At 41.8% G+C, this 18,657-nt stretch overlaps 1 protein-coding gene across 1 annotated transcript in view; it reads left to right on the forward strand.

Moving 5' to 3' along the window:
- INPPL1 (inositol polyphosphate phosphatase like 1) overlaps positions 1 to 18,657 on the forward strand; it is a 915,229-nt gene that overhangs the window by 26,406 nt on the left and 870,166 nt on the right. The gene's annotated exons all lie outside the window — the stretch shown is intronic.

Here is an 18,657-nt window from a genome sequence, read left to right on the forward strand (position 1 = left end):
CTATCTATCGCCCTCACTCTATCGCCCTCACTCTATCTATCTATCGCCCTCACTCTATCGCCCTCACTCTATCTATCTATCGCCCTCACTCTATCTATCGCCCTCACTCTATCTATCGCCCTCACTCTATCTATCTATCGCCCTCATTCTATCTATCTATCGCCCTCATTCTATCTATCTATCGCCCTCATTCTATCTATCTATCGCCCTCACTCTATCTATCGCCCTCACTCTATCTATCTATCGCCCTCACTCTATCTATCTATCGCCCTCACTCTATCTATCTATCGCCCTCACTCTATCTATCGCCCTCACTCTATCTATCGCCCTCACTCTATCTATCGCCCTCACTCTATCTATCGCCCTCACTCTATCTATCTATTGCCCTCACTCTATCTATCTATCGCCCTCACTCTATCGCTCTCACTCTATCTATCTATCGCCCTCACTCTATCTATCGCCCTCACTCTATCTATCTATTGCCCTCACTCTATCTATCTATCGCCCTCACTCTATCTATCGCCCTCACTCTATCTATCTATTGCCCTCACTCTATCTATCTATCGCCCTCACTCTATCGCCCTCACTCTATCTATCTATCGCCCTCACTCTATCGCCCTCACTCTATCTATCTATCGCCCTCACTCTATCTATCGCCCTCACTCTATCTATCGCCCTCACTCTATCTATCTATCGCCCTCATTCTATCTATCTATCGCCCTCACTCTATCGCCCTCATTCTATCTATCTATCTCCCTCACTCTATCTATCTATCGCCCTCACTCTATCTATCTATCGCCCTCACTCTATCTATCGCCCTCACTCTATCTATCTATCGCCCTCACTACATCTATCTATCACCCTCACTACATCTATCTATCACCCTCACTCTATCTATCTATCGCACCACCACAGCATCACTCGGGGGCACCACAACAGCATCACTCGGGGGGCACCACAACATCACTATGCGCTACCACAGCATCACCGAATGCCACAGTGTTATAATGTGCTTATTGCCATTTTCATGTCTCTCCTCTTTGGTTCTCTCTCTGCCTGCTCAGCCTGCTATGATGTCATGTGGAATGTTAGGGTGGCTTTGTATGTGGGAAGATCAGTTGGTGAGATGGGCTGAGCAGGGTGGACCTTGCTCCTGGTGGGGCTTTACCAGAGACTACCTGATTTACCAAGGATCTTCTTGTAATTATATACCTGCTGATTCTACCTGATTAAACCTACTTATACCACCTACAAGAGATGTCTGCCCCATTACTTCATTATAACTCGTCGTCACCACAACATCACTCAGCGCCACCACAGCATCAATCTGTGCAACCATTCAACAACAACTGGTTCAAATATGTTCTCTCAATGTTTCAAGATTTATTACAAATGTTACAAAAAGATGTTAATATTTCACTTCTGTTCTTGGATTTTCCTCACAATAAAATACACTGAACATATTCTTCACAAAAGTTATTTACAAATGTTTAAGCTATTGCCATTATAAATTACAATAACTTTTATTTATTAATTATAAAAAAATTAAAAGCCATTGTTATTTGTAATCTCAATACATCTAAGTCACGTAAATACAACACATATTGCATTACAAATGCTATAGGTGTCACATTTGTGAAAGTTATAACTATTGGCATTGTAAATGACAAAGCTATTAATTTTGCTATTTTCAAAACCAACACATCAATAAAAAATTGTCATTTACAAGACCAATAGCTCAAACTTTCCTAATGCGAGACCTATTGCATTGCAAATGCTTGTTTAAGATAGGGACCACAATACTTCCCCGCCATGATTTTGTAATATCTCCTGTTGCAAAACCGTAGAGAAATGGGGGGAATAGAAATGTAATCCACTCGTCCGGATTTGCTTGAAGAGCCTTAATCGGGATCTTGTCTGGTCCCGTTGCTGCTGTAGATCTTGCGGCCTTTATATTTGTGTAGTTGTTGAGGCTACTGCGAAAGCATTTAACTGATTCTTCCCTTGAGACTGCTGATCCCATTTTCCCGCCTTCTGTGAGTTAAGTTTATACAAATTATGGATATGTTTTTCCCAGTCCGATGCTGACACTGGGAGTGCTTGTATTGTTCTCCTGATACTTATTTGCTTAAACTATCACCATACAGTGAAACTGCCCTTGTCTAGCAAAAATACATATAAAGCACAGACGTTCAGATGAACCAAGGCTCCTTAGTGTACCCTTCAGCGTTGAGTTAAGGGGTGGGGCGAGTCCAAATGAGAATGACATTACTTTGGGAAATTGTAGGCCTTGTGTTATGTTGAGGGAAGTCTGTTTTGGCAAACATGGGCCACTGAGAAGTACTTCGAGGCGCTTCGTGAAGGGAAAGGTCTGTCTCCAGAGGTTCCCTCTCTCCAGAGCTGGTCCCCGGAGCTGGCCTTTGGCTGCAGTTGAGGAAGGCGCGCCAGAACTGTGCGGCCCAAAGAGGAAGTCTAAAAAAAGGTCCCTCACGGCCCGCCGCGGCGGCTTTCCCTGTTTGTTTACAGATGTCGTAATGTAGCTTCAAATATACCCTCGTGTATCCCACACAGCGGAGGAACCAGGTTTGTCCCTGGCCACAAAACAGGAACGGTTTACTGGGGTTTTGGTTAGGTGATGGCGGCCTTGACTCCTTTGTGCACAAGAAAGCACCGAGACCATACCTGGTTTGCCGAGTGGGAGGACAGACTATAGATTTCAGCCACTGGCAGCAGAGCCCCCATCCTATCGTCTGTCTCCGGTCCCTGCCGCCCCCCAGCATCCCGTTCTCACGGCCCGCTTCGCAGAGCTTGCCCATGGCGGCCGGTTTTAGCTCCTTTTACTCCGTTGCTTTATTTCATGTGTTAATCTTTATCCCCCCCACCCTGTTTTGTGAAAATTAATAAACTATGTGGAACAAAAAAAGTATTTTTTGTTCTCGTTTATTGCTTTTTGTTTTTCCTTCGGTTTTATGAATATTTAATGAAATATTTGAAACCAAAAAAGTATTATTGTGCTTTTTTGTTTTCCTTGTGTAAAGAATGGAATTAAGAGCCCTAGACTTGTAAACCTGAGAGCCCAGACTAGAGCCAGTGAGAGCTGAGACAGAACCGGAGAGAAACCAGTAATGTTGTACAATGTTTTTTTTATTCGGTGAAGATGGTTTAACTGTTTGCTGTGACACTGGGCGAACCAAGCTCATCTAGTTAGTCCCCCTTGTGTTTTGTTTCCTTTAGCTGCCAAAAATGTGAGCATTTCGAAATAGACTGGGGCTGCAAGTGTAAGTGCTATATAAAACAAGTAGGCACGTTTAATTCTGATGAACATGTGTCCTGGAAATATAACTTTGTTGTTGTGGGTGTTAACTCCGCGCGCTCCTAGCCCTAGCATACATCCAAGTGAAGATTTTCACCAGCTCTACCTGAATGAGATATAAAGTCTGTTTTTATTACATTGAAAAGAGAACCATTGATTTTTTTAAATAATGTAGTTGGCTAAGATCACAAGGCGCAGCGGCAGCAGAGTCTGATGCTTTCCATTTCAGGGCCTTGCATAGAATATGAAACAGTCTTTCGGATGCCACACATTAAAATAGCCTGCAACACATTTGGCTAAATATTCTGTAAACCCAGTCCTTAGTTGGCACATTGCACTGCTTCAAAGAAATGTAACCGAAAAAAATATTTGTTTTGCCTTTTTTGTGTTAAAACTATGAAGAGCCAATAAACATTGATAGAATAGTTTTAACATGTCTTGATTAGTGATCCCGTATTTCAGTTTGTGGCACCGACTTCTTTTTTTACTATTATACTTTGCGGTGGAAACTATTTTAAGAATATGTTTCGTCTAGGATTAGTGCACCCCTCAGTGGGGATCAAGATGTCCAGCCAGCAAGATGCATCTCTAGAATGGTGGACTTTCTCCAACTAGTTGGAATTCTGAAGATAGCATGCTGGTTCGCGATTGTTTCAAGAGATCGTCTCCTCCAAAGCAGCTTTGGGGTGTAGTTTACCGATCCAGCTATTATCTTAGGTTTCCAAATGCAGTATTGCTTAGTTATAGCAAGTCAATGCCATCACATAAGCTGTAGCGTGGTATAAACAGCCTGGAGAGTTGAAGGTTTTTTTAATTGCACACTCAGCGTATTTCTGTATGTTGGGTCAGGTGCCTCCTGAAAAAGGAGGTAGACTCCTAGACCAGGGAATTGATTGAGGTATAGAAGAGTCCGTGTTGAGGCCTCCTACTTAGGCAAGTCTTGCATGTTTAGTACAGAATGTACCAATTGGATTGGTCAAGTGCACTGGAAATCTAGAACTAATGAATGAATCCACTAGAGATTTCTTCACATGCTCTATAATTCCCTAATATGTATATGAAATATGTATATGAAAGTTCACTTCCTCTTCTGAAAAGGTGGTTAGTTTATTGTAATTTATGACTGGGGCTCCCAGTTTTATGGTACTTATTTGTTGAACATTTCTCCTTGTATTTATCCATATTTAATACCATCTTATTAGTATTTATCTATGTTTATTTTGAGTTTTATGAACACATGATTTTGCGACTTATGTATACCCACACTTATTTAGCTGATAAATGTGCACTCATAGTTTAAAGCCTGTCTGGTTTTACCACACTTCAAAACCAAATCTAATAATCAATACACCCACATGAAAATATTAGCATTATATCAGTAAAGTTGAGATATGGCGTTATTTAAGGAAATCTCATCCTATTTTTAAACTCCATATGCTGCTGTTCTGCATAGCTATTGGCCTTGGAATTAATGAATGACCGCATGGATGGTCGCTTAAAAGAAGGGAAATTATCTGTATATTTCCACTTTTAAAATCGTTACAGACCGGAAACACACTATTATTTTCGGACTGTATCTGCACAAATCAGTAAACATGGAAAACTTGGGACCTTATTTATGACCGGCTGTTGCGGGGTTTTGGATAATGGACTGGCAGCTGCCCATCCACTACAATTTTGAGAAGTCTCCTCAGATCCAATGCTGGGAAAGTGTGCGGGTTGGGATGCTCTGCTTTGTGGGATGAGGTTTCATTGTTTTGTTCCTTATGTGTCTGGTGAAGTGTGGTTGCTTGGGTTCAACTATTTTCATGGGGCTTGGGAATGCAAAGGCCTTTACAGAATGAAGTAGGATGGTCTGGGACATTGTGTTGTTGGGTATGTTAGCAATATGTGAAGATTATGAGGAAAAATAACTTGGCTAGGGAACAAGAACCTTCTGATTTGGAATGTTAGTGAGTTGAGGAACAGGATCAAGGAGAGTTTGTCAAGATAAAATAAGCCAGACTTGATGCCCTTTTTAGGTGACAGACATGATGGATACAGAATGTCATTACCTTAGGCTATAAACAGTTGGCAATTGCAAGGTTTACTAAAGGGACCCATAATTGGCGACCTAAGTCAGGAAGAGAGTGTCTGCTGTTTGTGCTAGCAAAGGGATGGGCTGATCCCAATGAGTGTTATGTTTGGGTACAGGGAAGGTGGCAGTATCCACATTATATGATTCGTTATGTGTACACCTATTGAGACTTCAAAGTGTCTCTCTGTTGGACACTGCGAATTCTACTCACATCTTGGTAAGGGATTTCAGTAGAGTGGTGGATGTAGGCCTGGACAGGTCCCGGCCTGCAAAGTCGACATACATGATGTGACTCAATTTTGCACATGCCTTGGCATTAGCTGATATGTGTAGAGAGGGTCCGCGCAAGGGAAAAGTGTTATGTACACCATACACTACAAACAGAACTTATTTTTACTTTTATCAGCTCTATAGGCAGTAATCAAAACTACTGAAGGGAGGTATTGATATTTATTTTTCAATACCCAGTATCAAACACTTAACAATACATTCATAAATCATTTCAGAAAGCCCCAAAGTCGGGGGAGGAGAGGGGAGGAGAGTGAAGGAGGGGGTGTGCTCAGGGCAGGGTAAAGTCAAAAGGAGTACACGTAATCACAATGAACACAATCAGAATTGATAAACACATGAATCAAAACAAATTTGATACAAACGCCTGAAGAGTTAGGGCATTCAATGTAAATATAATACAAAGGAGACCTTCAACGATCACACATAAGGTATTAGGGCTATTTAAAGGACAGGTGCCGGAGGTCTGTGTTAGAAAGAAGAGCCGTTGACGTTTCGACCCCTGGCTGTAGGCTAAGTTAGGTCCTTTAACGGGGTCTTCATCAGGACAAAGAGGACAAGGTGGGAAGGGGCAATACTATCTGTAAAATTAAAACAATTGATCAGATCACTGTTTTAGAAGCCATCATCCATTTAGAAAGAATAATTAACATCAATTTACCATGGGCTTAGGGCCAAATGGGCCTCTAAGTATTGGGGATATTGGAGTGAGACCAGCCGAGGGTCTGGTTCAAACACAAGTGATATAAATTCACATATTGGATATTGGAGTGAAACCAGCTAAGGGTCTGGTTCAAACACAAGTGATATAAATTCACACCTACACAGAGGGGAACGCTAGCGAATTGTCACATAAAAATGAGAGTATTAAAAACTCACATAACTTATCTACCAATCAGCCGATTGGTGAGATTTTCTGTTGTCGACCCACACGGGGGCTTAGGATACCAAGCAGTTTCCACGAACTGCAGATAGAAAGTTTGAGGTTGGTGATAGGTATATAAGAATGACCTTAGTAAATACCCATTAGGACATATGAACTTACTTAAAAAGAGGGAAGGGGGCGACCTTGGTGTCACCGTGGGTCTGTGTCTGGGAAGCTTGCTTCTTCTTCAAGCTTTGAAAGAGGAAATTAATGCTATGGAGGAGAAATAAAAACAAAATGGCAAAGGGCTACATCACTGCAATACATGCTGTGAAAACACACTAGCGGGCAAACGTACCCATTTTACGTACCATTAAGATGGTCTGTCACTCACACAATGTTATCAAGTGGCATCAAAAACAGCTCGTAGGTCGGAATAACTCAACCTTCCAAACAGGTTAGGCAATGTGAACGCCTATAGCCTATACGGAAAAATAGAAAAGTGACCATTTAGAAGACCGGCTGGTATTTAAGACACGTTAGTGGCTAGAAGGGATACAGAACCAAACTTACACGCAATGGTGCTGGTCTATTCAAATGCGTGCAGCATCACCCGTAAGGTCATTCAACAGAGTTGATGCCGAGGTTGCCTTTGAAATATTTCGCGAATAAATCAATCCTACAAAAAAAACAAGGAGATCGGGTTTTAGGATCACGAATGACTGTGTCCATAATGATACATGTATTTGGTTTTCAGGCTCCCGCTTATTAAAGAAGGACGTTTAATACCTGTGAAAGCTGGCGATTACTGCCGCCGTCTGTATGCATCCAGGGTAAATCAGCAAGTCCGCAACGCGGAGTTGGGGGCGGAGTCTACAGGTAAACAGCTCGTTTGACATAGAAGAGTTACTCAGAATGTTGCGCAACCGGAGGTTTGTAGTTTTCAGGTTTAGGACATAAATGAAACACTTTCGAGTGGCATAATATTCCTTAGGGCCACAAATTAAAAAATTCAAAACTACTCGCGCACCTCTGCAACACGAGGGTGTAGGCGAGCAGAACCACACACAAGAGTTTTAGAACATTATGAATGTTGCCACAAGCAGATGTTACCTCAAGCAGATAAGCTCATAGGAGTTTTGAGTTTTACACAGAAATGAAACACTATCGAGTGACGTATTATTCCTTAAGGACACAAAGTGAAAAATTCAGAAATACTCGCGCACCTCTCCAACACGAGGGTGTAGGCGAGCGAAACCAAACATGAAATTTACAGAACATTATGATGTTACATTATGGTGTTACCTCAAGCGGATCGGTGACATGAGGGTGATGGACAGGTTATCTGGTACACATGCAGACATTGTCATTCTGATAATGAGGAAATGCAAATTAATGTGACACACAATATTTAATAATAACTCATGCACTTCTCTACCACAAGAGTGTGGATGAGTATTACTTCTAAAAACTTTCCTCATTAGGTACTTGAAACCGGCTCTAACCCACAATGTATTGCAACACTTATCAGCCATGCGACTATGTATGTCCATTAGTAGTTTAACCAAGTGCTGCTAACTGTGCCAAGCTGCTATCCTGTTCGTTCAGGCCATTTTTTATGGAATCCAGAAGGGACATCCATTTGGATTCTCGTGTATTGAGAGCTCCCTGAAGGTTACCTCCTCTGGTACCCAAAGATACTTTTTCGACCACCCACCATTTAAGGTCAGGCACCAAATGACCCTCCTTCTGCCAATGATCTACTAGAGGCGCACCCAATACCTTGCACCGCAGTCTGCTACAATGGGACGAGATGCGGGCTTTGATCTTCTGTTGGGTTTGCCCCACGTATAAGTGATCACATGGGCATTTTATAATGTAGATCACACTGCATGAATTACAGTTCGTATGGTGTCTCAATGTGTAAGTGCGACCACCATGAGTAAATGACTTAATCTGAACAGTAGTGTCGCAAGCAGTACAATTTCCGCATCGAAAATGACCCATCAAGGGAGGTATATTCCATAATGTTGTGATCGTAGGGAGACTCTCTGGTTCGAGGTAGGAATGAACCACCATGTCACGTATGCTTTTTGCCCTTTTGAACGAGTGAAGCGGAAGATTTGTTTGTCTTATTTCATCTGCCACCAGATGCCAATTCTTATGGATGACCTGTTTCACCTCATTACTCCGTGTAGAGAAGGTTGTAACACAAATGAGACGTTCACATTCAGTTTGGGCGGAGGGTGCAGGGTTCAATAAACTTTCTCGTGGATTGTACCAAGCTCTCTTTCTGGCACGTCTAACCATTCGTGTGGGGTAACCACGTGCAATGAGACGATCATTGAGGATTTCTGATTCTTTTATATAGTTCGCTCTAGTGGAGCAATTTCTCCTGATCCTCAGGAATTGCCCCACCGGTAAGTTGTCTTTTAAACCTCTTGGGTGGTGACTCCCATATTGTAGTAGGGAGTTACGCTCCGTGGGTTTTCTAAAGAGCGTCGTCTGGAGATGATCCTTATCCACATAAATGGAAATGTCTAAGAAAGGAATGGACTCGTTACTGGATTCCATTGTGAATTGAATGTTCGGGTTTCTAGAGTTCAACCAATCATGGAATGTGACTAATTGTTCTTTACTGCCTTTCCAGATACATAGAACATCATCGATGTATCGAACCCAAACGGGCAGATTAGTATGAAAAGGATTGCTGATTGGAAAGATGTGCTGGGTTTCAAAGTGGTCCATATAGATAATGGCCAAATTCGGGGCAAAGGTAGCCCCCATCGCTACCCCCTTTGTCTGAACAAAAAACTCTTTTTGGAAGATAAAAAAGTTCTGTTTCATTGAAATGCTCAACAACTCAATAATGAAGTACGTAGGAACCTGTACAGGAGCAGGTCTTTGATCTAGTACCTCCTGTATAACATCCAAAGCTTCCTGCTGGGGGATGCTAGTGTAAAGCGATACTATATCGCAAGTCACTAGCTGAGGCTTGGAGATTGAAGCATAACAGTATTTATTTTTTCAGGAGCCTATGGCTCTTCTGTAGTATACTTTACTTCCTAGTCCCTGGATTTGAGCTCCAGCCCCGTTTGACAAAGTGAAATACCTGGCCAGAGGTATTTCCAGTTATTTGTCCATGGTGCTGTTGATGAATGAGCTGAGGTCTAATGTCTCAGTTGTAGAACGACTGAACACGTGGGAACTGAAGGACCAAGAAATGATAGGCTATGTCAAGAAATTATAAAGTTATGATTTCAGGAGAAGGCTGGTCAATTGCACCACTAGTCCTTCGGTTGGCTTATGGGGCAGTCTTTAGAAGTTACACATTAGCAGGGGTGAAGTACAAAAAAGGCCTAAACTGAACAAGTTACATTGCGGTACTCTGGCTCATCTGTTTTAGAGGTTGGCAGGCCATTTGGGCGCTGGACTGCTCAATGTGTACAATGAAGCTGGTCAGCTTCCTAAGGACCTCCGCCATGCAGTTATAACAATTTTTACCCAAGAAGGAAAATAATGCCACAAAGTGCCCTTCATACTCCCTGATCTCTCTTGTGAGTATAAAAAGTGAAATCCTGGCCAGCAGTCTCTTTTGGGCATGTCCTTACTAATACACCTGGACGAGTCCTTGTTTACGTCTCACTGTTCCATCTGATTGATTCTCCGTAATTTCTTATGTTCCCTGGAAATGTGCAGGTGATATTGAGGAACCCCTTGCAAAACCCACAAGACTCTGAAATGGCATTTGAATCAATTGAATGGGACTTCATGTATACTTGGTCTACCAATTCTGTTTTCAAATTTAGTTTTTAAACTACCTTCCATTTTGCTTTCACTCTCAATGGAACCTAATTTGTAATGCTTATTGTTTGGGGATGCTGGAAGAGTGTAAAGATTTTTGCTAAGTGTCATCCGCTAAATGCAATGAAAAATATGAAAATAGTCACACATTAGTGCCTTCTCTCTTGTGTGTTAAGAGTCAGTCCTTTTTGGAGTTAGTTTAGTTTCAAATCGCATTGTATGTATTCTGCACACTAGACCACGCACTGTTGCAGAGAAATATAGTTCACAGTTAAACAAGTATGTAGTTTAGATTCAGGCAGGTTGCAGTGCAGAGACACTTCAAATGCTTGCTGGTGCTCTCCACATCCCGGATGGAGGTGAACTCTTCTTGTCAGTGCACAGTTTTTTAGGTCTTGCCAGAGACGGTGCAATTTTGTTAGCTTACAGGGGACTTTGAGCCTGCCCATTACTTACAGCTGGTTTGCTTTTTTGTCACTCTCATTTGCTTGCTTCTGTTTGGTCAGCTCGTGCTGCCTTCACTGCCTGCTAGTCTCTTTGACCCACCCCTGGAGAATGGCCCAAGTACTTGTACCCTTCCACTACTTGTGCATTTGGAGCTACTTTTTTCTTTTATAAATCACTCAGCGAGAGTGCATCTGCTTGTTGGCCATCTCCCTCATGTGCTTCTACCATGCCCCCCATGTCACGCTCTCTTACCCGCGTCCTTCTGTCCCCCTCCGTTTTGTTGCTTGCGCCCATCCGCTGTCCATGCTGCTGCTTGCCCCTTCCCACCCACCTGTCCCAACCTCAGGTCTTTCTACATGATGCTTTTGCCCCCTTCCTGTCCCTTTCTGTGTTGTTGTTTGCCCCCTTCCCACACTCACTGATTTATCTTCATCACTGTGGAGAACTGGAGAACAGTGGTCCAGGCTTATATCACATGGTGTCATTACACTAATCCTGGTTGTCTCCTTTGCAACCTATAACGGATACTGCCATCAGGGCCTCTGTCCATGAGTAAGACCCCACAACTCCTGTCTAGCGGGCCCACCACTGGCTTCCTAGTTAATTCTGGCCTGCTTCGTCTGTAAAGCTGTAAGGGATTTATTTAGCAACAAAGATGTTTTTTCTGAGCTGTCAGTGTAAGCGAAGACTGCAAAACAAAGAAATTCTTTGAGACTGTTCCTTTTCATAAGTAGAATACTACGCGCTGTAGATCTTTTGGCCTGGTTAAAGCTGTATATCTGTGCCCATAAAATTTAACAGCTCTGTGTATAAAAACCAGGCTCTTCTTTGTGAAGACCACTGATGTACTCTCTACTCAGCCTTCCAGATTGTTCTCGGAGAAGGAATTGTTAGGTTGTTGTTGGGACAGTTTGTGTTTTACCACTGGGTGTACACACGATCATAGCTGCTAACCATTCAGTCTTTTTGGTTACCTTTATCAGACGTTTGCGAGTTGTCATTCAACCTTGCCATTTGTGCTCATAAGGCTTTTCTTTGGAGACCCTCAAATGACCACTGCTAGTAATATATATGTAATCCTCAACCTTGGTTGTACTCACTGGTGGTGTACGTATGGCAATCATTTGTGAGATATAAATCTGTCTTTGCCATCAATAGTCATTACATGGCTTAATCGGGATGCTTCCCATATTTGTAACAGTTGGGGATAATAACTTGCGACCAATACTTCTTCGCATTTCTGATTACTATGTAGGTATTATTGCAGAGTATCTGGGGACCTCCTTTGACTCAAACATCGTATCTTACGCACTGTTGATACATATATTATCTGCAGAGATAAGATTGTTGAAGACTAATTAAAGTTACTCGTTCTAAAATGCATATGCTTTAAAATGAAAACATACATAGCTGCTCTGGTGTTTGATGCCAGTTCAACGGCAGGATCTATATTGATGTTGCCCTTGTTTGATCTCAATCAAATATATAGGACTTCTTGAAATATCACAAAAAATAAGCCTAATAACGATGTTTATTTTGAACTAGGGCGACCCTATAGGGGCACCCTAAGCCTTCTACACAGACTTGGGAGGCACAGTAGTATACCGCAAACTGTCTTTATCTACAGCAGGGGTTCTTAACATTTTGACTTATGTGCACAACCACTTAAGCAATATTGGAATCTGGGGACCCCCATTGAATTATTATTGGAATCCGAGGACCCACACTGAGTCATTACTGGAAGTCGGGGGCCCCAGCGTAAGCAATTTCAATGATTGGAACCTCAAAAAAATACAGGCACATACTGCAGCACTATGGAAGAGATTCATCACCTGGGCGTTTTGAAAGGAGCCCTGTGATAGAGGTGCTAATACAAACTATCTACTACTCACTATTACTCACTGTACAACTCACTCTCTACTACTAACTCTCTACTACTCTGTTTATAATACCCTACTAACACTTTACTAATAACTATCTACAATATACAACTCACTCGCCACACCTCAAATTACTCTATACTACTCACTTAAATACTATATAATACTCTACTCCCTAATACTCTATACTCACTACTAATTGTCTACTACACACTCTACTACTCAAAATAATTATACTACTCACTTTCTACAACTCTATCCAAAAAACTCAACACTACTCTCTACAAATCACTTGTTACTACTCAGTATAATACTCTCTATTATAACTATATAATACACTACTGCACTTTACTAACATCGACTCACTCTACTACTACTGTAAACTACTCATACTTTACTCAATCTCTACTACTCTCTAATTCTCTCAATTCACACTCTAGTACTCACTCTACTAATCACACTATAATACACTCTCTACTACCTACTAGTCAAACTCCTCACAACTCACTCACACTATCCACTATATTATACTCACTCTCTACTACTCTCTAGGACACCCTAATACTCTAAAGCACTAACTAATACTGCTCTCTAATATCTACTCTATTTTAAAAGTCATTCACAACTCACTCTACTAAATATATCTCCCACTCCATATTCTATCTACGACTCACTAGACTACATATATTTCTATTTAGTACTTTTCATTACTCACTACTACTCTCTACTATTCACTATATACTACTGCCTACAACTCACTCCTACTCTACTCTATAAAAGTATACTCTCTATTAATCAACTAGTCACTCTCTGCTAACTACGAATAACTGCTAATACTCTCTACTACTCTCTAATGCTCACCTATTGCCATTATAAATGACAATGCCATTTATTTATGTGTCTTAAAAACAAAAACATAACAAAAGTCATTTGCAATACCAATAGCTCTAACTTTAACAAAGACGAGACCATTGCTTTGTAAATGCTTGTTAATCATTCTTAGGGACAGTAAGAGCAGGAGCCAGCCCACGTATTAGTTGTTAGCTTGGAGCTCCCCAAATGCAGAAGCGTCTTAAGAGGTGAGCTGGATTTGTAATTGAGTATGACTCCAAAGTGCTTTTTTGGCGAATAGCACACTACTCCGGAGCCCAAGAATACTAGTTAGTAGGTTAGTACAATTTATTTCTTTAGTTTTTTCTTGTGCATTAGTTGTGTTTAGGATTGTGCTCTTGATTTCTTGTCTGTTTTGTTGGGCTTGGGGAGGGATAGAATTATAAGAGTGGATTTGAAAAGGGGAAGTTGTGGGTTGTTTTGTAAGCAATGGTCGTGTGTGCTTGCTAGATGGGTGGCACGGCTAAAAGGAGGGGTAAAATATTGAGAAGGATGCTTGGGAGTTCATGGTAGTCAGTAGGTTTTGGATGAGTCACTAGGAGTATGGATGGGAAGGACAGAAGGAATTTTAAAAAATATCGCTCTAAATTACACATGCACGAACACGCTCACACACGCAATGCTTGGTAAAGTTTTGTGTACTTGATTAAACCCCTCTATATAAATACCCATATGTACATTGAAACAGCAATGTGTACATGGTCTGCTATCCACATTTATCATGTTGTATTTTTTCTAATGGTTTCTGATAACTATAGTTAACTTATATATACATAAATAAACAAATGGCACTTATTGTAGTTATTAGTAGTAGGCATAACCCTATATGTACATAATAAATGATTTGTTATACACATGTATCATGCGGTGCAATATATAATTTTCCCCTTATATGAATGTATCTGCTTATAACAGGAGGCATAGTTCAAAGTACAATGGCGTACTTGTACACCGACAGCTTTTTTGTACCTTACATCCCATCACTGGAGCCAAACTGGTCAGTGGTTGCCTAGTCGAGCAGGCCTATTGAACTGGAATTGTCGTTGAATTCAGACGTATATTCAATCGACATAGACCCCACTGTATTTGATGTTAAGGGAGAGCAGCAGAAAACGTGCAGGATCAAGCACACGGCCCCGGTTTTGTTTTTCTGACTGTCGCTGCTTATTTTCGTGTTCCATCTTTTTAAAGCAGAGCACGTTGTGTTGATCTTGAGACTAGACCAATGCATTGAAATTCAGCTCACTTTTTCCAGCACGCCATTGAACTCCAGCAGGAAGAAGGGGCCCTTCAAGTTTGTAAAACGCCTTTGTTCCCCCTCGCATTATTCCAGACCTAGGACTTGCAGCTTTCAGGGGCTATGTGCGCCGAGGAAAAATAACCTCGTGTGGTGGTGGAAGATGCAAAGCGGGGAGGAGGGAATGGGGTGAAAACAGAAGTCAAGATTTTGTGTTACGAGGGGTGCCCTTAGGTTCACGAAAGACACTCTTTGGGTGTCAGTAACTTTAAGAATAATTAGAAAGGGACACTCTTAAATGTTACAAAACAGAAACCGACTTTGGGGTTACAGGGCTAAGCAAGAGCGCAAGTGTTTGGTTCATTACGGGAGTATTTACTGCCAGAAAATTGCGGTTGTGTTACTACACTGACTCTTGCTAGGACCCCATCATCTGAAATCATGCTCCAGTTTTGGAGGGAACCTGTGCTGAAAAACAAAGACGATTGTCAGAGTTTGGACAGGGGTCCCCAAGATGATGGATGGTTAAAATCACAATCGCAAAAGATAAGAGAAACTAAACGCGTTTGGTTTCAAGTAAAGAAGTTATTGGAGGAGGGTTTATTCGGAAACCAAAGAAGTGACTAGTATTTATAGCAACATAGTACCAACAAGCGTTGGCAAACCCAGTAGGTCTTGCCCATGATGAAGCTATTGGCTTTATCAATATCTTCTAGCCATATTGCACAGCAGCGCAGATGCTGTGCAGAATGGCTGAAAGTTAGAAAAAATAAGTGCTATAATGCCAAGTTTAACCCTTGGGTGTGAATGTTGTTCTTTACAGGTACGAAACCTAACCTAATACAGCTCTGCCGAAGCACCTCTATCACAGGGCTCTTTTCAAAACGCTCAGGTGATGAATCTTTTCCAGAGTGCTGCAGTATGTGCCTTTGTCAAAAGGTTGCCCTCTGTTTGCATTCAAATAGCTCTGCTGATGTAAGTAAAAGAAAAAAAGTCTCTGAAAGCACAAGAAGTGGAAAGACAATGAGCAAGGTAGCAGTTCTTGGCCCATGCTCCAGAGGAAGGACAAACAAACTAAGAGACAATGACACCTGCATGTGCTGATCAAAGAGAAGCAAGGAAATGAAACTGGTCATAAAGCAAACCAGTGGTAGCCGGGCCTGGTGGCTAAGTGGACTAATGCGTCCACCATAGGGGCCTGTGTTTCCGTTTCAAATACCGCAGGTCCAAGCAGCCTTTCATCCTTCTAAGTTCGATAAAATGAGCACCACTGAAGTGGGTAACAATAAACATTTGTTAATCAGCGCCAAGATGCCCACGGGTGAAGGTGCACTTTACAAATACACGTTATTATGTTATGGTACATTATGGGCTGGCTCTAAACCCCCTGTAAGTAAAACAAAATGTCTTGTAAGTGACAGCACATGCTCTGTCTCAGGCAAGACCTAAAAAGGACATTTGACTCCTTTGAAGTTGGGGTACAAACATTTGTTTCCCAGCTCTTGCGTTATTTAGCTGCATGCAATGTTGCTTCTATGCAGCCACATTGCTGTAGCTGGTGCACGTCTCTCTGCGACTTTTCCAAGTTTAGGGAGCTTTGAGTTACCCACAAAAAAACAAATAATGACATTGCATTATTCTTATAGTCTTCGATCAGAGTTGGCGGGCCGTTGTTAATAGTTTTTGCAGTAGCGCTCTTAGATTCTTACTTCAGAAATGCCTGGGGTTCCTCCTGTCGCCCATACAAGGCAGGAGATGCGGGTGTTTGTTCAGCCCTGACAGTACATCTCTGCAGGATCTGACTCAATGCAGTCCAGAATCTTTTGACCTCCCAGTTCGCCAAACAATATGCCACTTCCTAACTCAGCAAGAAGTCTACCTGTAAGTGACAAGATGTTGAAGATGGACTATGATCGGTCTTAGAGCTGCTTGTAATCTTGTGTGTAAACTTAGCTTGTTTGAGTGGTTAATTGAGGTTCGGGGACATCTAGAGCTCATGAGGAAGTCATACCTGCATCAAGTGTGAGTGTTTGTGTCCAGGTCCCTTAAAGCATCTGCCTTCCTTCTGGGCCTCGGACATAGCAATCTGTTGCAGAGAGGCAAATAATTGTAGCACTGCAGAACCATTGAAATAATCATTACTATAAGTGAATTAATGAGTGATTAATTGACATGAAGCTGAATACCAGCTGAATTGGGGCTGCAGTGCTATAGGATCAAACTGCTCCACCATGAAGGGAGTGTAGTGGTAGGCCTGTGTATAGGATGCTGCTTACATTGGAGCAAGATGCAACTTAAATGCTTAGTTGTGGCAATGTTGGAAAGAACAGTCATTACTATGAAGCTGAGTTGTCGTTTATTGTGTTTATTACATCGCTGTAATTGCTAAAGAATCGAGAAAAAACAATGAGCTAGTGGTAAAGCTACATATTAGAATGCAGAGGTAAAAAAACAGGACCGAATGAATTAGACACCCTTGACCTGGTGCAACTTGGGAGCTCTCCGAAGACAACATGGGGTAATGAGTCAAACGTGCAGCACGAGATGAACAATACTCAAAGAATTGGTGACAGCAAGAGGCATTTGCTAGAACACAGGGTTACAGTACAAAACTCTGCAGCTGTTCCACTGAAGCAAAATGTGAAGGGTTATCAGGAAACGACTAATAATTGAATGGTAAAGTTATATGGCAAAAAGCCATTCATTGCGGTGAGTAGACTATATTACTTAGAACCGTGGGATTTGTTTTATCACCTTGGCGTGGTGACAAAGTGGCCTCGAATCCATACACTTTTGGAGCTCCAAAGTCTCTGCAGTTGATAAGCTGATCCACTGATCTATCTTACTTGTTTCTACTGTTGGTATAGTGATCCATTGAGGTTTTTTCCAGGTATGGCCCTGGAAATTTACTGTGCAACTGTCAAATCGGGTCTTTACTCTCCCAAGAAGGGACTCTCCTGAAATCTAAGAAATTAAAGATCAGATGTTGTTTGCTGTTGGGGCACCACCACCTGACGCACCCAGGTGTGAGCACGGATAGTGTGTCTGGCTCCGTCTTCAGGATCTGGACATTATCTCATTGGCGGGAAACAAATGTTCAGCACATTGTTTCTTGCTCACCCTTGACTGAGAACTTTATGGTGTGGAAGTCCTGTGAGGATTTAGTGGGCTTTTTCTCTAGATTAGTCATCTCTGGTGTTAGTGGAGGTTACCAATCCCATGAACTTTTGTAACCCACAAACATCCAGTGACATGCATGTGTTACATAGTTGAAGGGTTAGCCTGACAAGTATGCCTTTTTATATATTTGCCCCATGTTCTCGTGCCTTTTAATAGGTATATGCAGTAATGGGCCCATACAAACTTTTGTGGCCTTTTTAAGCCACATTAGGAGAAAGACAGCCTTACTTCAACATGCCTTTTTTAAAATCACACCTACACCTTTTCTCTTCATACAGAAAACAGTTCTTAGTCAACACACCTCAAGAAAGGTGCTGCTTGATTGGGTATGCTGTCTTCCCTTTTTATGATGTCAGTGGTATAAGCACTCCCAGATCCTACGCAGTTCATATAGGAGCAAGCCGTAACCAAGGCCGAGATTCCTTATGCAGTTTAGAATATATGAAAGCCAAAATTATCACTCAGCTGTTGAAAAAAAGATTACTTGGATGGGTCCTTTGTGGAAAACTGTAGACCCATTACTGTTCTTCCTGTCTGTGGCAAGCTGCCAGAACGAATCATGGTTAAACAGCTTGTTAATCACCTAGAAGACACAGCCAGCCAGGAACCTTGGAACTACTTTTGCCTTTCCTCTTGATGAAATTAAATTACTTATTAATCATGGCAGCTTGGCTA

Source organism: Lissotriton vulgaris, chromosome 8 (assembly GCF_964263255.1).
Source record: "Lissotriton vulgaris chromosome 8, aLisVul1.2, whole genome shotgun sequence".
In the NCBI taxonomy this organism is placed as follows: Eukaryota; Metazoa; Chordata; class Amphibia; order Caudata; family Salamandridae; genus Lissotriton; species Lissotriton vulgaris.